Raw genomic sequence first — 22722 nt, 5'->3', positions numbered from 1 at the left:
CGGGCTTCGCTTTCTGCTCGCTGAGCCCCGGCGCTCGCCACCGCGGAAACTCAGAAGGACCGGCGAGACGTGGGAGAGCCGCGCGGAGACGCACCCAGACGGACCCAGACGTCCCCTCTGCCCCCAAGAGGCTGCCGACCCCTCGATTCCTGGGCTCCTCTAGCTTTACCATGAACCTGGCGCACGCTTGGCGTTAGGAGAAATTTCTGAAGCCGGAGTGGGAGTCAAGGAAATTCTTTGGTTGCTAAGGTAATTGTAGTTGTGACAAAAAAAAGGGGCAAGACACAAACGGGGGAAAAAGATGTTTTCCAACGCGATGCCCTCCACCCCTCCGGCTCCTGTGTGTTTTCATTTCGTCTCCCGAGTGTGGATGCTTGTCCATTTCAGATGCGTGACAGGTGCTGGGGTGTGTGTGTGTGTGTGCAGTTTGGGACTGTAGAGGCACGAGCTTACATAAGTGGTTAGGCAAGCTGGCGTGTGGAGTTGTGTGGGGTGGGTGCAGGTCTGCACAGAAATCCTGTTCCTGGGTTTCTGGGTGTGAGGCACTCACCGGCCGGGGCGAGCTTGTAGAGGGTACGTGCTTTTAGGGACTTCCAGCCTTCTAATTCCGCGATCTCAGGTGGGGCAGCTTTACCTCAAAAGCAGTCGTTCATTAACTTTTTCTCTGGATAAGCGCACCCATTTGTGGGTTGGAAGAAAAGAAAGCGGGCGGCGAGGTGTGGAGGAGGGATGGGTGGTGAGGTTGGCTGGTTTGGGGACTGCGGCAGGAGGGGCCGCGTGGATAATTTGCTCCGTGAGGATGGCAACTCGGGTTGCGTGAGGGGATCGTGTTTACAGTCACTGCCAGGCTGCGTAAGAAGTGGCCCAGAGAGACGAAAGGACAGTGACCCAGAACATTTAATTTTGTTCAGAATGGAAGCTGCTGAATTTTATTATTATTATTATTTAATTTGATGGAATAGGAACGTTGTTTCTTTGTCTATTGTTTCGAGGAGTGGCATTTCTGCGCTACAAATTGAAGATATTTTGGGTCTTGTTCTTGGCCTGAAATTGTTCCCTCAGCATTTATCAATGCTCAGCAGCTGGATCTGCAGGTAGTTTCTGATCAATACCTTTTAGCGGTCCCAGAGTAAAACTGCAAAAATAAGCACTCCTAGGTAAAACCTAATATTGGACCTTTTTCTTAGCAGAGGGTGATGAGAGATGGAAGAATAAAAACTGGGCTTATAAGTGTCGGGATGGAGGGATGGAGTTAGAGACTGAGCTACAAGTTTGTGTGTGTTGTCAAAAAAAAAAAAAAGCTAGCCTGAAAGGAAACTGTCAGATTTGACTTAATAGGTAAGGCTTTTCTAGATCACTTTTCACAGGCAGATAAGTAATTATATGGAGTTGGCACTGGGGAGGTTGGTGGGAAACTTTCTCTGAGCGGTATAGTCATTATAGTCTTGCTTCTTTATTAATTTGTTGTTTTTGCAATGGGTGGGGAAAGCAAGCAGAGAACTGAGGGAAATTGGAGATTCTTCAGAGGGTCCTTGTAAGCAAAGGCTCACATGCTGAACAGTGAAAACCAAGATGGTAAATCTGTTCTGAGTTCTCCAATACTAAGCAGAAATGTTGTGCAGATATGGTGATCTTATGTACTGTAAATGTTGGCATATTACTACATATATGTATATATAGCCTAAATAATTTGTCCTTTCCTGAAAGTGTAAGTTCCAGAAATGTCAGCTGTGGTGAGGTATTTGGATGAACTAGGTAGCCACCGGTGTTTCCTTTTCCATAATAATTACATTTGTTCTTAACTTCACTTTCCTGTCTCCTTTAAGAAACTTTAATTAACACGCACTGAATTTATATTGCTGAGAGTTTTAGTGAAACAATGCTAGATCTTCTTCCAGCAACAAATTTGTCTTATCGAGTGAAACTTTATAACAATGCTTTTGTGGCAGAAATGTCTCTTTAAATGAGACAGCCCTTATTTTGTTAATTTATGATTTATGGAATGAGATAGCCAACATAGTTTTGTTTTTTTTTTAAACTGAGCAAACATTTCTTGAGAAAGAAAAGAAGAAATTTAAAGGATATTTTGGGCAATGAAATGTGCCAGTAATTTTGAATGTCTTAGTGTCCACAAGGACAGAATTTGACGTGACCGTAGGTTCATTCTCCTTCTTATTTCTCTGGTATTCTCCCATGCATTTTATCCCCAGAACTCCCAAGACTTTGCCAGGAATTGCCAGACCTTCTGTGTTGTGCCAGGGGTTAAACATCAGGGAGATATGAGTAAGGAGCTATGTGTCACATCAACATTTTTCAAAAGAGATGCTCTCAGAGATCTCAGTACTGGGATTAGTTTTTCCTTTAGCTGTACAGTCAGCTTGTCTTAATTCATAGTGCTTTGAACCTAGGGAAGCATTTAACCTCTTCATTTTCAGTGCCAGCTGGAAGGAATGTATTTACAGAATTTCATCTTCATTGTAACATATGGCATGATATAAATAATTACTACACACACGCTATCCTGCTGTATGGAAAGAAATAGAATTATAAAATAAACCTTCATGTTGAGTGATATGGATGTAACATTTAAAAAAAAAACAGTTTTACTTTTTTCTTGATTACAAAAGAAATAACCATTGGGAAAATTTCAGAAAAATACACACCCATAAAAGATCATTTGTAATTCTCCCACAAAAGGTGAACCACTGTTGACATTTCGGCATACTGTTATGTTCCTGTAGGCTATATTCTGATCATATTCTGATCACATTATTCCTTGAATTTTTACCGTTCTTCTATTCTCCCGCCCCCATTTGTAAATTGTAAATGAAACTTGGATGTGTGTTAGAGGTTTGGGAGATTACTACTAGTTTGATAGATGGCTTTGATAGATCAGGTTTTAATTTTTGTTATTGTCTTTATTTTAAAAAGGAGGAAATTGGCTTCCCTGGTGGCTCAGACGGTAAAAGTGTCTGCCTACAATGCAGGAGACCCGGGTTCGATCCCTGGGTGGGGAAGATCCCTGGAGAAGGAAATGGCAACCCACTCCAGTATTCTTGCCTGGAAAATCCCATGGGCGGAGGAGCCTGATAGGCTACAGTCCATGGGGTCACAAAGAGTCGGACACGACTGAGCGAGTTCACTTCACTTATTTTAAAAAAGAGTAGTTTCTCTTTTTTCTGTCGTCTTTGAAAACCAAGGTTTGCATCTTCGATTGGCAATACTTCCTATGAGATTTAGGGTTTAAAGTATCAGAAAAGAAATAGAGCATTGGCCATGCAGAGTGGGGGTAAGGTTGGTGGTGGGAGACCTGAGTTCTGGTTTCAACTCCTCCACCAACTCATGTGACTTTTGGCCTCTGGGCCTGTTTCCTTAGAGGACAAATGACACTTTCAGATTTAGCTCAATAAGCTAACCCCGTATTTGTCAGTTTGACGTTTGATGAGGGTGATCTTTGTTTGAAGCCGGCTTTTTCAAATGCGGATGGCTAGGATCACCCCTTGAGTTTTGGACTTGGTTGGTCTGGGGTGAGGCCTGAGAATTTACATCTCTAACAGGATGATCTGCAGATGATGCTGATTCTGCTGGACCACCCTGAGAACCAGATAGTAAGCTCCTTGGGGGCGAAACACTGTTGCAGCTGTCTTTGCATCCATCTGCCCCATGCCTAGGAATGTACCTGCCGGTAGGTGCCTAGTAAACATTGTTGAATTCTCTTATCAGTTTTCTGCTTGGGGAAACAACTTTCTGAAGCAGTCTAGATAAAAGAGCTCATCACCCATCATTTGGAACCATTAAATCTGTAATAAGAATAATAATAAGTCATGAAACCCCGATCTTCCAAGTGCAGGGAGAGCAAAAACTGTTCACTAGTAGGCAATTAAAATGCACATTAAACCTAATGAGTTACATTAAGTAACAACTCAGAGTACCTGCTTGAGAAACCACAAAGCTCCTCCAGTGCTTCATGGCTGCCTCCCTGAGACCTGTAAAAGGCAATTCATTTTCTACCACATTCAGATTCCAGTAAGGGGAAGGAAGTTCACTATTAATTATCCCAAGTACCAAGGCAGTGGCTAAAGCAAGCAGTGGTCCAGACTCCACCCCTCACCCCCCAAAAGGCAGACCTCCACTCCTTAGCTCATTTTAACCAGTCTCCGACCACGTAGGTCTCCCTCTTATGACCGAGGAAACAAGAGAGAAGGGTGGTGAGAATGCGTTTATTAGCTAGGAGGTTCCAGCTGGATGAACCATCCCAGTCAGAACTTGTTGATCTTCCTTGTGGCTACTTTGTGGGTAAAATAAATGTATCCTTTTCTTCTACTTCCATGTTAGAAACATAGGGTGCAGAGGACACCCATTTTTAAGGATGGAAATGGAAAAATATGTCAATAGTGAAATACAGACAGAGCAGGTGTTCCTGTGAGTGAGGCTTTTCAAGTGAGTTGTGGTGGAGACAGCTGTTCAAGCTTTTGAAATACTTTGGTAAAACCATTAAAGGAAAAAAATCACTTTTGGCACAAAAAACTCCCTTGTCCACTGCTATCTGCCCTACCCTGGAGGCTATTTTCTTGCACGGGGGTGGGGGGCAGGGAGACACACACTTCCAGGAGAGCATCCTGAGATGAGAGTGTCCTGTGTGAACCTGGACCGGCGGTGGCAGCTCTTGGAGGTCCCCAGATGCCTGTGTTGCTCTCGATATAGGCCAGCCCTGAGCTCACACAGAGCTACGATCCATAGCTCTTCAAGTAGCACAACAGGCTTTTCACACCCCGTTCATTGTGTCCTCGTCTGTAAAATAAAAATAAAGAATATACCCCTTGAATATGTGTGGTTGTGATGAGAAAAATAGGATCCTGGGCAGAGGAGGCCCAGTAGCTGGAGAAGATGGGCCCTGTTACGTCATAGTTGTTGGTTTCTGATAATTTTGATAATGAGTTATTCACAACCCTGGGTGTTCCCTAGGCGAGATCTGAAACCAGCCCCCAGACACGGAGGACACGGAGATGGAGGAAAAGAGGAAAACGCAGCAGATTGGTAGGCGGCAAATGTAATAAGCAAGGGAACTTACATAAGAGGCTTGTCTTAGACACTGCAAGAGGGGTAGCTCCTTGCACCCACCCGCCAGTACCTTCAAAATTATGTTTTTTTCAGGCCTATGTTTCTGTTTTGAGGCTCTAACTGGGATCAGTCACATCTTTAGTCCAGACGGTCTCAGCAACTTACTGTCTCAAGGTTATGGTCCTTGCAAATGGCTCCCTAGGGGAGGGTGGGCAGAGTGTACATTCCAGGCACAAGGAGGGGTGAGAAGCCTCCAAGTGCCCATTCAGCTTGCAGGTCAACTGGAAGCCACGGCCTCTACATGACCTCCTCCCGTGGGAGTCTGGTGGGAAATTGGTATTTCAGGGCAATGGTTTCCGACTCTTCTGTTCCTGTGGACCTGCTCTATCAGCCGAGTATTGGAGGAACTTCTGAGTTCTTTGGAGCAGCAGTCCCCAACTTTTTTTGGCACCAGGGACCAGTTTTGTGGAAGACAATTTTTCCATAGACTGGAGGTAGGGAGATGGTTTGGGGATGATTCAAGCTTGTTACATTTATTGTGCACTTTTTCTATTATTATTAAATCAGTTTCACTGCAGATCATCAGGCATTAGATCCTGGAGGTTCCCTACCCCTGCCTCAGAGAATGCTGCTCTGTGATTCTGACCCTGGAGGATGTGGCCCAAACATTCAGGGGAAATGTGGAGTGGAGGATGGCCTTCCCTGTGGCAGCCAAAGATTTCCTTGAGCCTAAAGGTCACTGGTCACCAGCAGGAAGAGAAATGAAACACAGGGGCTGCAGCTGCATTGATATCTCTTGTGCCAGACGAGGCCGTGTGCTGTTTTCCTCTATTTCCTTGGTATCTCTCACAGCACCTGTGCATGGTAGGGGTTTGGTAAATATTTGCTGAATTGTTGACCTGCAGAGTGACAGGTCTGTAGGGGGGCAGGACGGTGAAACTGGAAGGCAGGATGGACTAATAGTAGTGCAGTGTAGACTGGACCTGGTGTGGGGGCAGAGACCTTTTCAAGGGTGGGTGCATGGACTGGTTTGGGTGCGGGTGCATGGGCAGTTACAGAGAAGATGCAAGGTACAAGTGGTTATGATCCTTATTCTTATTGCTTGCTTGATTCTGCCTGGCTAGATTCACCTGAGAGCCACAATATAGTGAGGTCCTCCAACCTAGTTTGCAATTGTACATCCATGTTTGTCTCTCCCACTGGCTTTTTCTTGCCCCACTGCAAGGCAAGACACAGGATATGCTTGAGAGAAATTGGATTCCTAAGCCCAAAGTTGCCCAGCCTACAAAGCTGTGGAGCTGTCGTATGGCAGGCACTGACCTTATAACTGTCAGTACATTAAAGAAGGGGACTACAGAGGATGAGATGGTTGGATGGCACCACCGACTCAGTGGAGATGAGTTTGAGTAAACTCTGGGAGTTGGTGATGGACGGGAAGGCCTGGCGTGCTGTGGTCCATGAGGTTGCGAAGAGTCAGACACAACTGAGCAACTGAACTGAACTGAACCTGTAAAGCCATTGGAGAGCAAAGTTTTTGATAAGAATTAGGTGGTATCACTCCCATTTTACAGATGAAGAAACTGAAGTTGAAGAAGTGGTTCAGCCACTTGCCCTTGGTCAGATAGGTATTGAGTTATTAAAAACCAAGATTTAAATCCAGATCTTTTCTGACCCCAAATCCCGAGTCTTGCGGATATATCACTAGGTCAGGGATAAACAGAGACCCTTCCCTTGAGATCAGTTCAGTTCTTTTGGAGAGAAATAGAAATGAATAGAAAATAAACAATAAAAGATGTTAATTGATGATTTAGGAGCGTAATGCATAGAATTTCATGTCAGATTATGTAGCAAGTAGACGATGAAGCCAGTAAGTACCGTTTAGTTCAGAGAGAACACTGTATAATCAGACCTGGAAGAGAGGCTTTGGGAGAGAGGCAAAAATGTCATAGGTGAACAGAGGGGATAACAGCAAGCTTTTCAGGTAAGAGGTATTAATAATAATAATTAAACCAATTGTTAAGCCAATTATTGTTTGCTTTCAGAGTAAGAGCTAATATTGTAAAATCTTCATTATCATGTCCTCCCAGACCATCGTAGCTAAAATAAAACTCCTGCTTCCCTGCAGTGCTCTTTATTGCCTTATCTTCAGCTTTATCACCATGACATTGCACTATATGTTTTTCATTTGTATATTGTCTGTCTCCGTCCACTAAAATGTCCACTCCCTGAGAGCAAGAACTCTGTTTTATTCCCTCTTGTTGCTTCACCATTTGTCAGATTCTGGTTTATAGTAATTGCTTGAGAGCTGATTGTAGAATGAATGAAGGGAGGAAAAAGCCTTAGAAAACGGGTTGCAAACTCAAACACAGAGCCAGTTAGGTAAAGCAGATGAATGAAACAAGTGGGGTTTCTTTCACGTTAGCTTAAGTTGTTGCATTTTTTGACCCATCCAAATCATGCTTTATGTGTGAAACATGTAGAAAGTTTTTACTCCCAGAAAGAAATGTACTTATCCTCAGTTTTCTTGAAACCAGGGGCCCTCTGCCACATTTTTGAAAGAGAGATAGGAGCCAGAAAACAATTTTGCTTTTTTTAAAAGCCCAACAGCCATCCATGTGTGATGATGAATGGCATCTGGTGCTAGACCTCAGGGTCGAGAAGTGTTAGGGTAGGTGAGGACTGTGTTAAAGCAAAGGGTGTGTGCTGCTCAGAAAGCTGTTGTCATCCATTTGTTTCATCCAGTTTTAGTCATTGGCAACTAATTCCAGTTAGAAAAATATTATAGGGATCTACACTGCCCAATCCAAATAGAACACTTGTTTGAGCTGGCGGTTGTTTTTTTTTTTTTTTTTCCTTCTGCTTATGACCTCTGTAGAAGAAAGACAACAACTTAAATATCCTATATATCTTTCTCTGAAGCCACTACGTAAGTGTTAACAGTATTTAGATTCCAAACCGAACAGGAAGCTGCCATTATATTATTTTGCTGACCATACATCCTAAAACAAAGACTGATTCAGCAGCTGGTCAAAATAGAAAGGATGCATTCACAAAGAATACATTTATTGATTATATTTGAGTTTTTTTTTTTTTTTTTAAGGGAAGGCACTTTAACTTTCAGAATGGCAGGTAGTTTAGGGGCTTGACTGCTGGTGACATTAGACAAAACCACTTAATGCTACTGATCTGTGTTCTCCCCAGGTGCAGAACAGGGTTGAAAAATTATGATTGCTTTGAGGGCATTCTTGAAAGGGAGAGTATTCCTGGAAATCTGAGGTTTAGTCAATTCTTAGTTGGGGGCTGGGGGAGGATACAGGTCCCTATCCTAAGTCACTGTTGATCTAAAGTCTCTGGTGTTCTTCTCTGCTCCTTGTCTTGCTTGTTCATCGTGTCAGCGGTCCCACTACTGAAGGCCCTTTTGTAGATGATGATTAATCAGATGTGGCTCTGGTGTTTAGGAAGTTTTAAATTCTGTTGAGGGGGAAAAAGATGGATTAACAGGATGTGGTAAGACAGGCACGCTTACATGGAATGGGGGAGGGAGACTTCACTGAAGAGGCTGAGTGGATGAGCTGGGTGTTGGAGGACCAACGGGTTGGGGGCCTGCAGAGATGCAGCAGGAGACGCAGGTGGCCAAAGTGTGCTTCAGGCAGTTCAGTGTAAGTAAAAGATTAGAGGTGACATAGTGTGCAAAGGATTTTTAATACCTCTCTTTTGAGTCAGGTACTTTCAGTCTGGGTAGATGAGCTTAGAACATAAGGGGAAACAGGGAAAGGTAATTTAGGTTGTAAGGAAAATTGTTGACTATTTATGTTTACTGCAGGTAAAATGAGAAAGCAAGGCAGACTGAGTGACATTTTCCTCACCTGATGTTGGTAATGGAGGATATGTCACAATGAATTTCTAGTTACTTCTCACTGTTATCAAGGAGTTTGGTCCCCTGCAGTGAAACGACAGAAAATGGGTTTGCTTTATTACAGTCAATGCACAGCTTCCATGCAAATGGGCATTTCTACCCACTGTGTCAGGCTCACTTTCCAAATGTTCAATGCCTTTTTGACTTTCGGACTGAGAGAGTGACCACTGGCTCCCGGATCGTCCTGTGGCTCAAGGGGAGAGTGGATACATCTTGGGATAAACTTCATTTAACTTGCTTGGCATGACCAGTTAGGAAGTTCTCAGATGTCTCACCCTAACACATAGGGTGTTTAGCTTTATGCCAAAGCATATGCTGTCGATTCTAGGTTTTCCCTTCTTTGGCTTCCTTTAGCTTTCAAAAGCTTCTCTGCAAAAACCACTTACCCAGCCTGCCATCTGCCATACTCCCCCACTTAAAAAAATCCATTTCTAATCCCCAGTTTCTTATATTTTCTAATTGTCCTTAACGGGAATGACCAGTTGACTATCAGAAGTGTTATTTGGAAGTAGGCTTTTTTTTAAGTTGAACTTTGCTTATTGAGAATTCTTGGTTGAGGAAAGTTTCCTGTGGTTGAAATTATTCATATTGTTGGTTATACATGGAGAAATAGTGACTGACAAGACAAGAAGTGAAAATTGGGGCCAGTCTATTGAAGGAATTGAATGCCACATGTATGTAATAATAATATATAATAAAGGTAACAGTGATAATGATGATTCAGAGTTCTCTTGGATGTAGACAAAAAACAACTGCACTGAAACAAAATTCAAACCAACTGAAGCAAAAAGGAATTACTCGGACTAGTAAATCTTGGAATTCAGGCATGGCTAGATCCAGGACTAATCCCTCATGGGGAAGGGGCCTTCTTTCTTCCAGTGTTCTTATCTCACCCCTCAGAGAAGGATCCTGATTGGTCCTGATTAGACTCACATGTCTGTCTTGCTCCAATGAGTGTGCCCTGTGGTATGGCATACTTTGCTGAGGACAGTTCACGGGCCCATCTTTCTCCGACAGAAGAAGTAAATTTTATACACACACACACACACACACACACACATATATATGTATATATACTGGGCAAAAAATACAGTATCTACCTCAAACTTCTAAACTGGCTGAAAGACTTTGGATATATTTGCTGGGGAGTAATGGGCTTCCCTGAAAGCTCAGTTGGTAAAGAATCCGCCTGCAATGCAGGAGACCCCAGTTTGATTCCTGGGTCAGGAAGATCCACTGGGGAAGGGATAGGCTACCCACTCCAGTGTTCTTGGGCTTCTCTTGTGGCTCAGCTGGTAAAGAATCTGCCTGTAGTGCGGGGAGACCTGGGTTCGATCCCTGGGTTGGGAAGATCCCCTGGAGAAGTTGGGCTATACCCAACTCCAGTATTCTGGCCTGGAGAATTCCATGGACTGTATAGTCCATGGGGTCGCAAAAAATAGGACACGACTGAGCGACTTTCACTTTCAGAAAGTTATTAAGAACAAGTGCAGAGTATTTCAACCACTCTTTGGAAGTTCTGAGATATTTTGTAAGAGTTGGAAGACTTTCGTTATCCAAAATAAAGTCTTTGGGTAATGTGAAGCATTCCTTAAGTAGTGTGTTTCTAATCTTGCTTCACTTCTGTATCACTTCTCTAGTTCTGTGATTGTTGCTCCTGGTCTGTGCCTACACACAGAGTAATTGAGTATGTATATAGTCGTGGCAGATACAACCTCTAGCTCCTCCAGCATCCCTGCAACCATATCTCTGCAATGTCGTCACTTTTTGCATTGCTTTAGATGATGTGAGTGCTACCTTGAGAATCAGAGAGGCTATATCCTTTTCCAAGAATATTTGTGTTCTTCCTCGAAAAGTACACAACTCATTTCTCAGTGAATTTTCAAAGAGTAAATACATCTATATTGTCACTCCCAGGTTAAGAGGGAGAATATTACCATTGCCCCCAAAACTACCTCTTGCACCCTCCCAGTGGTACTACATGTTCTCTTTCCCCAGTGGTGACCACTAACCTGATTTCTAACACCATATCTTTCTCATATTTGAAATATGTGAAATACATATGGAATTATATGTATATACTCTTTTTGTTTCTTCTTAGGCACAATACTGTTTGAGAGATTCATCCACGATGTGGTATGTAGCAATAGTTTATTTTTACTGCTGTATCGCAACCCACTCAGTTACATTTCACAGTTTATTCATCTGTTGATGTGTATTTGGGACATTTCCAGTTTAGGGTTACTGTGAATAATGCTTCTGTAATTTTTTGTGTGTGTTTTTTGGCACACGTATGAATGGGTTTTTGTTTGTTACACTCCTAAGACTGGATTTCTGGGACATGTATTCAAATTTAGGAGGGCCTTACAAAGAGATTTTCTAAGTGGTTGTACCAGTTTATGCCTCCATCATTAGTTTAGGAGTGTTTCGATTTCTCCAAATGCTTGTCCACACTTGGAACTGTCAGACTTTTAAATTGTAGCCATTATGGTGGGTGGGTAGTTGTGTCTCAATGTGGTCTCAGTTTGCCTTGGTGACTAATGATGTGCCTTGTTAGTATTTTTTTTTTGGTCACTTTTATTTAATCTTTTATAGTCCCTCTTCAAGTTTATTGCCTATTTTTCAGTTGGATTATCTGTTTTTATCAATTTGGGTTTTTAAAACAAATTCTGGTTTGTTTTAAATGGTATCTTTTAAAAACATCCTTTTCTGATGATTTGTTGTGGGTATATAGAAACACAGTTGATTTTTATATATCGACCTTATATCCAGTGATTTTGTTAAATTCACTTGTAAATCCTAGTAAGTCTGATCGGTAGATTATTATGACTTTTCCATATACATAATTAAATTACATACAAAAAGTTTTTACTCTTTGTTTTGCAGTCATTGTTGGCTTCCCAGATGGCTTAGTGGTAAAGAATCTGTCTGCAGTGCAGGAGATGCAGGTTCAGTTCCTGGGTGGGGAAGATCCCCTGGAGAAGGCAATGGCAACCCACTCGAGTATTCTTGCTTGGGAATTCCCATGGACAGAGGAGCCTGGTGGACCACAGTTCATTGGGTTGCAAAAGAGTTGGATATGACTGAGTGACTAAACAAACAGAATTGCTGTCTTTGTGCCTTTTATGTCTTTTTCTTGTCTGTTGCATTGGCTGAGACCTCTAATATAATGGTGAATAGGAGTGGTCATAGTGGGCATCCTTGTCTCATTCCTAATCTCGGTGGGAAAATTTTTGAAGAGTCACTATATGTGTTTTTAATATATCCCTTATCAAATTAAGCAAATTTCCTCACATTTACATTTTGCTCAGAGTATTTTCATGAATGGATGTTGGACTTGACAAGGTACATTACAGCAATGTTGCAGAAATGTCCACTCCCTTCTAAACTTCCCTCTTCTCCATATGACCTCATTGCATTGGGAGCTCTCTTTTCAAAATTTTATCCAACTTTTCTAGTTGTTCTGGGGGGTGTGTGTATGTTCTGCTATAAGACAGACCTCTAGTGTAGGATATGGTACATTCTGATTGTACTATTTTTGTCTTCCATCTACATAATATGAATAAAATCGTACCCTTAGGAATCTATCTTCTTATTTCTTTGACCTATATTTCTCCTGCCTGATGAGCCTTATGAATAGATCTTTCTTTTGTCAAGTCTTGCTGTCTCCAGAAGGGGAAATGTCTGTACACTCCACGTGTATGCACTGCAGAGTCATGAAAGAGATGGATCCCTTATTTTTCAAAAAAAAAAAGACATTTATTTAATGTATTTGCTTTTGCCTGTGCTAGGTCTTGTTGCTATGCTTGGGCTTTCTCTGGCTGTGGCCCACACGCGTCTCCCTGCGGTGGCTGCTCTTGTTGTAGACGACGGGCTCTATGGGCTGGGGCTTCTGTAGTTGTGGCGCCTGGGCTTAGTTGCTCTGTAGCAGAGGGACTCTTCCCAGACCAGGGACTGAACCCATGTTCCCTGCAATGGCAGGCAGACTCTTAGCCACTGGACTATCAGCGAAGTCCTGGACCCCACATTTAACTGCCTAGTTTTAGAGTATAAAGATACTGACTTTTACCTGTTCTAAAAATTAAAAAAAGAAGAAAGAAAAGACCCAAATCCCAAGGAGTGAAACTGACATCCTCTAAAAAAAGAAGCCAATTGGAGTGCTTTTCTTCTTGGTGCCCTAGGAACATGTCATCCCCTTCATCTCTCAGTCATCCCCTTCTTGTGCATAGAAGCTGGCAAAGCTTCTCTGTCACCCCTGTTTCTCCTCTGGTCGTCACACTATATTTCATGTGAAATAAGACAATAATAAAATGTTACTTATGCAGTCCCTAGAGTCAGTAGTATTAGTCAGTAGTATTAGACACTACGATCTTAAAATCTGTACTTACAAAATGTAAGTCCTCTTGGGCACTTGGATCTGAAGACTTGCATTTTCACACTGGCTCTGTTAACTGACCAGGAAAGTGACATTCGAGTGTAATTCTGTCTCCCAGGCCTTGCTTCCAGCCTCTGAAAAATGAAGTGATCAGGCTTGTTCAGGGAACAGAAAAAAAGTTATGTGAAGGATCAAAGAGTAAATACTTTGGGCTCTGTGGGCCACTTCAACTCTGCTACAACTTCTCAGCCCCGCCCTTACAGTATGAAAGGAGCCAAGGCAATAAGTAAACAGGTGGGTGTTGGTAAAACTTTGTTTATGGCACAGAATATTGATTTTATGCAGTTTTCATGTGTCACAAAGTATTCTTCTTCTTTTAACTTTTTTCTACCATCTGAAAAGGTGAAAACCATTCTTAGCTCACAGACCATATGAAAACAGGCAGAAGGCTAGGTTTGTCCCAGGGGCCGTCATTGGCTGACCCTTGAACTAGTTGATTGTCTGGGGAGGGGGCTACTCCCGAGCTCTGTGTTAGGCACTGATAGGCTAATCTTTAAAAAAGTTTTTTTTTTTATTTTTCTGGCCAAACTAAATAAAAACCTCATGTGGAAGCCCTGGTTACCTAGTTCCTGTTACCTGATGCATTGTGTTTGGCTTTCAACAAAAAATCACAAGCCATGCTAAGAGGCAATGAAAAAACACAATCTAGAAAGTCTTACTCTCTTCTTCTAGGTCAATTAAGAATAATAAAATACAAGATTTTATTTCCCTTTATTTCTTCCCTGATGCTTGCTCTTTAATTTGGTAGATCCAAGTTTCTGACCAATAACATTTTCCTCTGCCTGAAGAGCTTTTAGCATTTCTTGCCGGCAAGTTGGCTAGTGATGAACTCACTAGGTATTTATTGTCTGAGAAAGTTTATTTTCCCTTCGCTTCTGAAGGATCATTTCACTAGATGTAGACTTCCAAGTTGGTGTTTTTTTCTCTCCCAATATTTTTAGTATTCAGTTGCACTCATGTTTGTGAGATTTCTGGTGAGAGGCCCCATGTAATTCTTATCCTTGTTTTTCCATAGCTAAGGTTTTTATTCTTGTTTCTCTCAAGATTTTTCCTTTGTCTTTCATCTTCTGCAGTGTGAATATGGTATGTCTCGGGGTACTGTTCTGTTTTAATGTGTGCTGATTGGTCTCTTATCTTTCTGGATCTGCGTTTTGTGTCAATCATTAACTTTGGAAAATTCTGTCAATATCCCTTTAAATATGTCTTCTTTCTCTTTTTTTTCCTCCTGGTACTGCAGTTATACTTATACCTTTTGATGTGTACCATAGTTTTTGTGTATTCTCTTCCATTAAAATTTTCTCTTCCCGCTCCCCCCCTGTTTTTTCCCCCACTTTTGGAAGTTTCTGTTGACCTCAAGCTCACTGAATCTTTCCCTGGCCATATAGAGTCCACTCGTGAGCCCATTGGAGGCATTCTTCACTTGTTGCAGTGGTTTTGACTTTTAGCATTTCCTTTTTAAGGGTTTTTTGGAAGCATTTCTACCTCTCTGCTTTCATTATCATCTATTTTTCTGTTAGAACCTTTAGCATATTTGATCATAGTGATTTTAAATTTCTTGTCTGATAATATCAACTTCTGTGTCATACCTGGTTTTCACAACTGCTTGTCTCTCTAGATTGAGTGTTTTGCTTACTTCAGCATGGATCATGATTTTTTTTTTCTTGAAAGCCGAATATGATGAATCAGGTAATAGACACTGAGGTAACCAGGCCTTCCCCGTGAAGTTTTGTTTAACTTGGCCAGGAGTTGGGCTATGCTTAATGTTTGTTGTATTTGTAGCTGCTAGAAGCTTCAAATTCCCCTGGTCTTCTTGTTTTTGATTTCTCTTGACTTAACATTTCCCTATGACTCAATGGACATGAGTTTGAACAAACTCCAGGAGATAGTGAAGGACAGGGAAGCCTAGCTTGCTGCAGTTCATGGGGTCGCAAAGCGTTGGACACAACTTAGCAACTGAATAACAGCAGTGATGTTGTTGTCTTACACTTCAGAGAGTAAGTGTCTTGGAGGTCTTTGAGGTGTCATCTGCTGTTATCATATTGGAGCCTGTCAGTGTGGTGAGAGGGTGTAGTTGAGAAGCTATGTGCTATCTATCACCTTCCAGTGAAGAGCAAAAGCAGAGCAACTTCCCTTTAGTAAATGCAGCAACGTTTCTATTGCAGTGGAAAGAAGACCAAGAACTTGGTCGCTTAGGTGAGGCTGTCTCAAGATGAGGGACTTGCCTTCTTGTTGTTGTTCAGTCGCTAAGTCATGTCCGGCTTTTTGTGACTCCATGGACTGCAGAACACCAGGCTTCTCTGTCCTTCACTGTCTCCTAGAGTTTGCTCAAACTCATCATGTCCGTTGAGTCAGTGATGTCATCCAACCATCTTATCCTCTGTCATCCCCTTCTCCTCCTGCCTTCAATCTTTCCCAGCATCAAGGTCTTTTTCCAGTGAATCAGCTCGTCCCCTCAGGTGGCCAGAGTATTGGAACTTCAGCTTCAGTATCAGTCCATCCAATGAATATTCAGCATTGATCTCCTTTAGGACTGACAGGTTTGATCTCCTTGCTGTCCAAGAGACTCTCAAGAGTCTTCTCTGGCACCACAGTCTGAAAGCATCAATTCTTCGGCTCTCAGCCTTCTTTAAGGTTCAACTCACATCCGTACATGACTACTGGAGAAACCATAGCTTTAACTATATGGACCTTTGTTGGCAAAGTGCCTTGCCTTCTGCTGGCTTCCATTTCTTCAGTGGATTTCGAACTGAGCCCATCAACTGAGACCATGAATGAAGCTTGAACAAGGAGAAGTTGTAAGATAGCCAATTTAGAAGGCAAGTTTGGCAGGAAAACCTTTTAGGTTTGGTGAGCAGAATTGACTTGCTTTCTTTTCCTTTTTGTTTTTCCTTCCTCCCTCCCTTCCTTCTTTCCTTTCTTCTCATTGAAATTTTGTGCTCATGAATCTAAAATGCAGCTTGTCAGCCTGGTGGTGTGATTTCCTCCCCACCTTACAGTGTTCACCTGCCCGATGTGAGCTTGGATATTCAGATATTGTGTGGCGGAGAGTTGGGTTCCACCAGTGTTGGAATTTTGTCAGCAAATATGGCACAGAAAGGGGGACGTGAGGAAGTGGAGGCCATTTGCAAGAGAGTGATGACGAGTGAGTGAAATATTGGAGCCAGGGAGAGAAGAATGTGAAGGCAGAGTGAGGAGCAGTAAGGATGGTGCCAAAGGTGTGGTTGAAATGGATGGAATGTCTAAGGATGAGGAATGTTTGCTGGGAATGTAGAGTAGGTGATCTGAAAAGAGGGGCAGTGGGAAGAGGGTGCCCTCTTGGTTTGTACTGGGACTTGAAATGTTACAGTCACCAGGGATGGCAAGATTCAGCATGTGGCCATGTGAGATGGTCACTGAGGAGGAGGAAGGGAAAGAGTTCAGATGAGGGAAGAGAAGGGCAGACAAACCAGCTCTGGCTCTAACATTAAAGTCGCTGAGTTGACCAAGGGATGGAGAAAACCTCTGAGACCTGCAAGCTGGAATCTTCAGGAAATGCAAAGGCTTAACAGGAGAGGATGGGTGGCCTCACGCCTTAACAATGGTATGGCTGATGGTCTGAGTGTTGCAAGAGAAGTTTGGGTAGAGCGACAGGAGGGAAATCACTGAAGCAAGAGTGGAGAACAAGGAAGATGCTTGCCTTCCTTCCTGGTCTTGAGATAGGTAGGGTGAGGACCACTACGTGCAGGGCAGGGGATGTTTTGAGGGGAGCCAGGTTGCCATGAGGGTCACAGAAGGTTCGAGTTCAGAGAGGAGTGGAAGGACATAGGGGGTATACTGTTAACAGAAGAAAAGTTCAAAAGGCAAGAGGAGTCAGCTAAGAATTGGCAGGGTCTGCACTGTCCAGAGCTGTGTGGAGTTCACAGCCCCTGGTAAGAGAGGATGCCCTCAACTCCAAGCACAGATTGTAGTAACAGAACCAGAGGCATGTCACATGGCCAAGCGCATCCTGCTCTGTGAAGAACTTTCCACTTCTCCCTCCCAGCTTTTTAGGACTTGTATTTAATATAAGGAATGCAAAAATATTTTTCTTTATAAGCAGCTTTGGTTGATTAGTTTGTTTAGGCTGTCAGGCAGCTGAGCAACTTAGGATTGTATTTATGTATATGCCTTCAGGTAGGGTTGATAAGGGGACATCCGCTTCACTGATGTCATTAAGAAAGAGCCACTAATTAGTTGGGAACCTGCTATGTACCAGTTGTATCATGTACCAGAAGTACCTGCTACTGAGCATGCTGTAATTAGTCTATGTGTGCTAAATACTGTATATTTAAGTATATACTGAAATTTTGTGTATTTAAAAATTTTTGTTTTCAATACTTTGTATCAGTGATTTCACTGGAGACCAAGCTGACTTGTTGGAGAAAGTTTGTGGGCCTTGAAGTCTGTGGGATTTAAATTCTAGATTCTTGACTGACAGGCTGTTTACCTTTGGGCAAGTGGCCTATGTTCTTGAGCTTCAGTGTTCTCATCTGTAGCGTGGGAGTGATAACATCCACGTGTTAGAGTTGCTGTGAGTCATTGCCTAAGTGATTCTAATGAGCAGGCAAAGTGGAGACCCACTGGTACAGGTGAGATTAGCCCTGCGATTTCTTTGGAAGGAATGATGCTAAAGCTGAAACTCCAGTACTTTGGCCACCTCACTCGAAGAGTTGACTCATTGGAAGACTCTGATGCTGGGAGGGATTGGGGGCAAGAGGAGAAGGGGATGACAGAGGATGAGATGGCTGGATGGCATCGCTGACTCGATGGACGTGGGTCTCAGTGAACTCCGGGAGTTGGTGATGGACAGGGAGGCCTGGCGTGCTGTGATTCATGGGGTCGCAAAGAGTCGGACACGACTGAGCGACTGATCTGATCTGATCTCATGGAAGAGGAAACCAAGGCTCAACGAGGCTAAATAAGCATAGAAATACGTTGTTCATGGTTGCTCGGCTCAGTGTGGCCAGGACTGAGAGCCAGTTCTTTGACTCCAGGATCCTAGCTTTATCCATCACAGTGAGTTTCTGGCAGAATTCAAGGGAAGTTAAAGAAGCCCTACCTTAGCATGGCTGCCCAGCGAGTCAGCAGCACGGGGCAGGATGGGAGTAATCAGGTGAAGAGAAGGCAGACTCCATGGGATCTAAGTCACTAGTTCCCAAATCTGACTGTGCCTCCAAATCACCGGAGGGACGTTTTCATTTATAAGTCTCCAGGGACATCCTTTGAGTTGTAGTGCTGGAGAAGACTCTATAGAGAGTCCCTTGGACTGCAAAAAGCTCAAAGCAGTCAATCCTAAAGGAAATCAACGCTGAATATTCATTGGAAGGCTGAAGCTGAAGCTCCAATGTGTTGGCCACCTGATGCAAACAGCTGACTCATTGGAAAAGACCCTGATGCTGGGAACGATCGAGGGCAAGAGGAGAAGCGCGCAGCAGAGATGAAATGGTTAGATAGCATCACCAACTCAGTAAACTCTGGGAGATGGTGAAGGACAGGGAAGCCTGGTGTGCTGCAGTCTCTGGGGTCAGAAAGAGTTGGACACAATTTAGCGGCTGAACAACAACAAAGGGACTGTCCTAGGCCTACAGGATTAGAATTTCTGGAGCATGGGAACCAGGAACATGTATCTTTATCACCGCTCTCCCCCGGCCCCCTCCCCCTCCCAACCTGGTGATTCTGAGGCTGCTTATCTTGTTCAGGTCCTTGAATCAGCTCTTGGGAATCCTTAAGTTCTAACTGAAGCCCTAAAATGACTTCCTTAAAATGAAGTCCCAAGTGACTACAGCCTAGTAAAATCCTGGGTACCTGGCATGCCAGCAAGATTGACCCCTAAGGGTTGAACTATAGCCTATAGCCCCTTGTTTTCAGATCTTTGGTGCATTACTTGAAACAGACACTCAAGCCGTCATGGAGTAGCTGAACTCTGAGTATATAGGAGACATCAAGTTGGCAGACTCTGCAGTAACAGAAAGCGTTGTTTGTTCTTAAGAGCTGTTGCTCTTCCTTCTTCCCCCTTGAGGTTCCTGCCCACTCAGTCAGATTAGAGCTGTATAAACAAGATTGTACTACCAAGCTAGCACACATCTTGTAATTTTTTTTTTTCTCTAAAGTGCTCAACATTGCTGATGTCAGAAAAGAAATCCATTGGATTTTAATGGGCCGAGGCAAACAATATGAATTGGATATAATATGGGGGAGAGGAAATAACATCAACAGGAGTTCTTATTTGGCAGCATAAATATTTAGACTATATCACAAGCAGGGTTTGATTACCTCTTCTACAAGGTCTTTCCCTGAATAGGGCTCTGAGGGCTGGGCATTTAGGGGTGGTGGGCACCATATTTCAGGCTTCTTGCTGCTTGTGATGCTGGTTTTAGTGGTGGTGCAGTATAAATGGCACCCCACTCCAGTGTTCTTGCCTGGAGAATCCCAGGAACGGGGGAGCCTGGTGGGCTGCCGTCTATGGGGTCGCACAGAGACGGACACGACTGAGCGACTTCACTTTCACTTTTCACTTTCATGCATTGGAGAAGGAAATGGCAACCCACTCCAGTGTTCTTGCCTAGAGAATCCCAGGGACAGGGGAGCCTGGTGGGCTGCCGTCTATGGGGTCGCACAGAGTGGGACACGACTGAAGCAACTTAGCAGCAGCAGCAGCAGCAGCAGTATAACTGTAGTGGTCTGCTGTTTAGTTGAGCATCAGGATCACCGGAGAAGCTTGGGAGACTGCTGGTGGCTCCATCTCAGATACTCCGAGGACCTGCTGTGGGGGAAGGCTTTCTCCAGCGATTCTGGTGTCATTAGTCGGGCAGTTTCACTTGGCCAAGCACTGGTCAAAAACAAGACTGCTGGTCAGTTGCTACAATTCATTCTTTGCCAAGGAAATTTGTGTGGCTTGTTTTATTCCTTCTTCAATAGCAACCCCTGCAAAGTACAGGATTCTCTGCTTCCAGGCGAAGACCCGAAAGTGTAGGGTGAAGGAATCAATTGCCAAAGGCCACACACACAACAGCCTTGATGTGGCCAGAGCTGAGACGCAATTCCTGGTATGACTTTACAGCTCCTCCCTTTCCCACATCATGGAGGTCCTTCCTACCGGCCCTGCTCAGCATCATTGTCTGCTGACCCCTAGGCCACGCTTGCTCTAGAGAGGCCAGCGTACAATGGAAAACAGCTGGCACTGGTTGTAACTGAAGCTACAAATGCATTGTATGTTTGGAATGAATTGCAGTCCTGACTTTCAGAAGATTTACTAGTTAGAGTTTGAGTCACAGATGTTCAGTTGTTTTATTATTCACAGGGTCTCTCCTCATATACTTTCTACCCTCCCACATATTCCCTCTGATCTAAATTGCGCATGGATTCCAAAAGTGTATTCCTGAGTTAGGGCGGGCCCATATCAATAAGGAGAAGGCAATGGCACCCCACTCCAGTACTCTTGCCTGGAAAATCCCATGGATGGAGGAGCCTGGTAGGCTGCAGTCCATGGGGTTGCTAAGAGTCAGACACGACTGAGCGACTTCACTTTCACTTTTCACTTTCATGCATTGGAGAAGGAAATGGCAACCCACTCCAGTGTTCTTACCTGGAGAATCCCAGGGACGGGGGAGCCTGGTGGGCTGCCGTCTATGGGGTCACACAGAGTCGGACACGACTGAAGCGACTTAGCAGCAGCAGCATATCAATAAACCTTGGGGAAAGTCTTCATGTGTGATTCCATCCATGGGTCTTTGTGGATAAAGAACCTTCTTTGCTGAGCAGTTTTAATGGCTTGTTAACCAGATGAGTGTTCTTGATGGGATATACTGCATCTTAGTGAAATCTTACCAGTGCTGTCATTCATTAAAAATATTTAAGTACCTTCTAGATGTCAGGAATTAGAGGGGTCAACCCCACTGACAAAGACTCTGCTCAGGCAGAACTGCCTTTCTAGCAGTGGTGATCCCTGATAGACAAGTGAGCAAAGTCATATGAATTCAGATAGTTGCAAATCCCTGTGATTTCAGTCTCCACATTTGACTGACTCCCACTTAATCTCCTTGACATCACATCACCGTTATGTTTTTGTTTTTGTTTTTCCTTTCGAGTGTCTGCCAGTTCTGTGGCTTCAGATGTCCATACCTGTGTTGTGACCCAGGCTGGAAGGACCTCTTCTGCCTCCCCGACTCCTCCTGTTCATCCTTCTGATTGTAGTTATCATCTCTTCCTGGTCTGTGCGGTCGTAACTGAGCACCCACACATTACAATTTCCTACATTTCTGGACATGTCACCCCTCCTGGACTCTGAACATTTTAAAGAGGGACCATTTGTGTCTGATTTGTCTTTATATCTCCAGAACGAAGCATGAAATTTTGTGCCATTGGATGGATGCTCAGTGTTTGCGCCAAGATTAAATGTTGAGTCCTACGGCACCTAGTGGCGGGTGCTGGTATTACAGGAATTGCTTCGTGCGGAGGGGAGCTAAGTCTGGGAGAGGGCGCGCTAGCCTACCAGTTGGGTGATTTTTTGAGTTCAGCATGAATATGGCCATGATTAGAGGCGACGAGCTAATATATAGGTAGTGGTGATGGAAGAGAGGCAGCATGGGACATTCTGTGAGTCTCTGAAGAAAAGTTAGAAAGTTGAAGTTCTGAGGTTCTAAGGCGGAACTGGAATCCTAAGGATGTGTAGCTGATGTCCTGTTCAGATCAGATCAGATCAGTCGCTCAGTCATGTCCGACTCTTTGCGACCCCATGAATCGCAGCACGCCAGGCCTCCCTGTCCATCACCAACTCCTGGAGTTCACTCAGACTCATGTCCATTGAGTCAGTGATGCCATCCAGCCATCTCATCCTCTGTCGTCCCCTTCTCCTCTTGCCCCCAATCCCTCCCAGCATCAGAGTCTTTTCTAATGAGTCAACTCTTCACATGAGGTGGCCAAAGTACTGGAGTTTCAGCTTTAGCATCATTCCTTCCAAAGAAATCCCAGGGCTGATCTCCTTCAGAATGGACTGGTTGGATCTCCTTGTAGTCCAAGGGACTCTCAAGAGTCTTCTCCAACACCACAGTTCAAAGGCATCAATTCTTCGGCGCTCAGCCTTCTTCACAGTCCAACTCTCACATCCATACATGACCACAGGAAAAACCATAGCCTTGACTAGACGAACCACGAACCTTTGTTGGCAAAGTAATGTCTCTGCTTTTGAATATGCTATCTAGGTTGGTCATAACTTTCCTTCCAAGGAGTAAGTGTCTTTTAATTTCATGGCTGCAGTCACCATCTGCAGTGATTTTGGAGCCCAGAAAAATAA

At 43.7% G+C, this 22722-nt stretch overlaps 1 long non-coding RNA gene across 1 annotated transcript in view; it reads left to right on the top strand.

The window, feature by feature from the left end:
* The first annotated feature begins 6 nt into the window (after window positions 1–6).
* Window positions 7–22722, top strand: part of LOC104993422 — a 28306-nt gene continuing 5590 nt past the window's right edge. Inside the window, exon 1 of the long non-coding RNA XR_825819.1 lies at window positions 7–249. This is a non-coding gene — a long non-coding RNA (uncharacterized LOC104993422). The remainder of the gene's footprint in view (window positions 250–22722) is intronic.

This window comes from Bison bison, unplaced genomic scaffold (assembly GCF_000754665.1).
Source record: "Bison bison bison isolate TAMUID 2011002044 unplaced genomic scaffold, Bison_UMD1.0 scf7180017864239, whole genome shotgun sequence".
NCBI classification, from domain to species: domain Eukaryota; kingdom Metazoa; phylum Chordata; class Mammalia; order Artiodactyla; family Bovidae; genus Bison; species Bison bison.
Note: the sequence above shows the minus strand (reverse complement) of the source record. Positions and strands in the feature narration are given on the sequence as shown.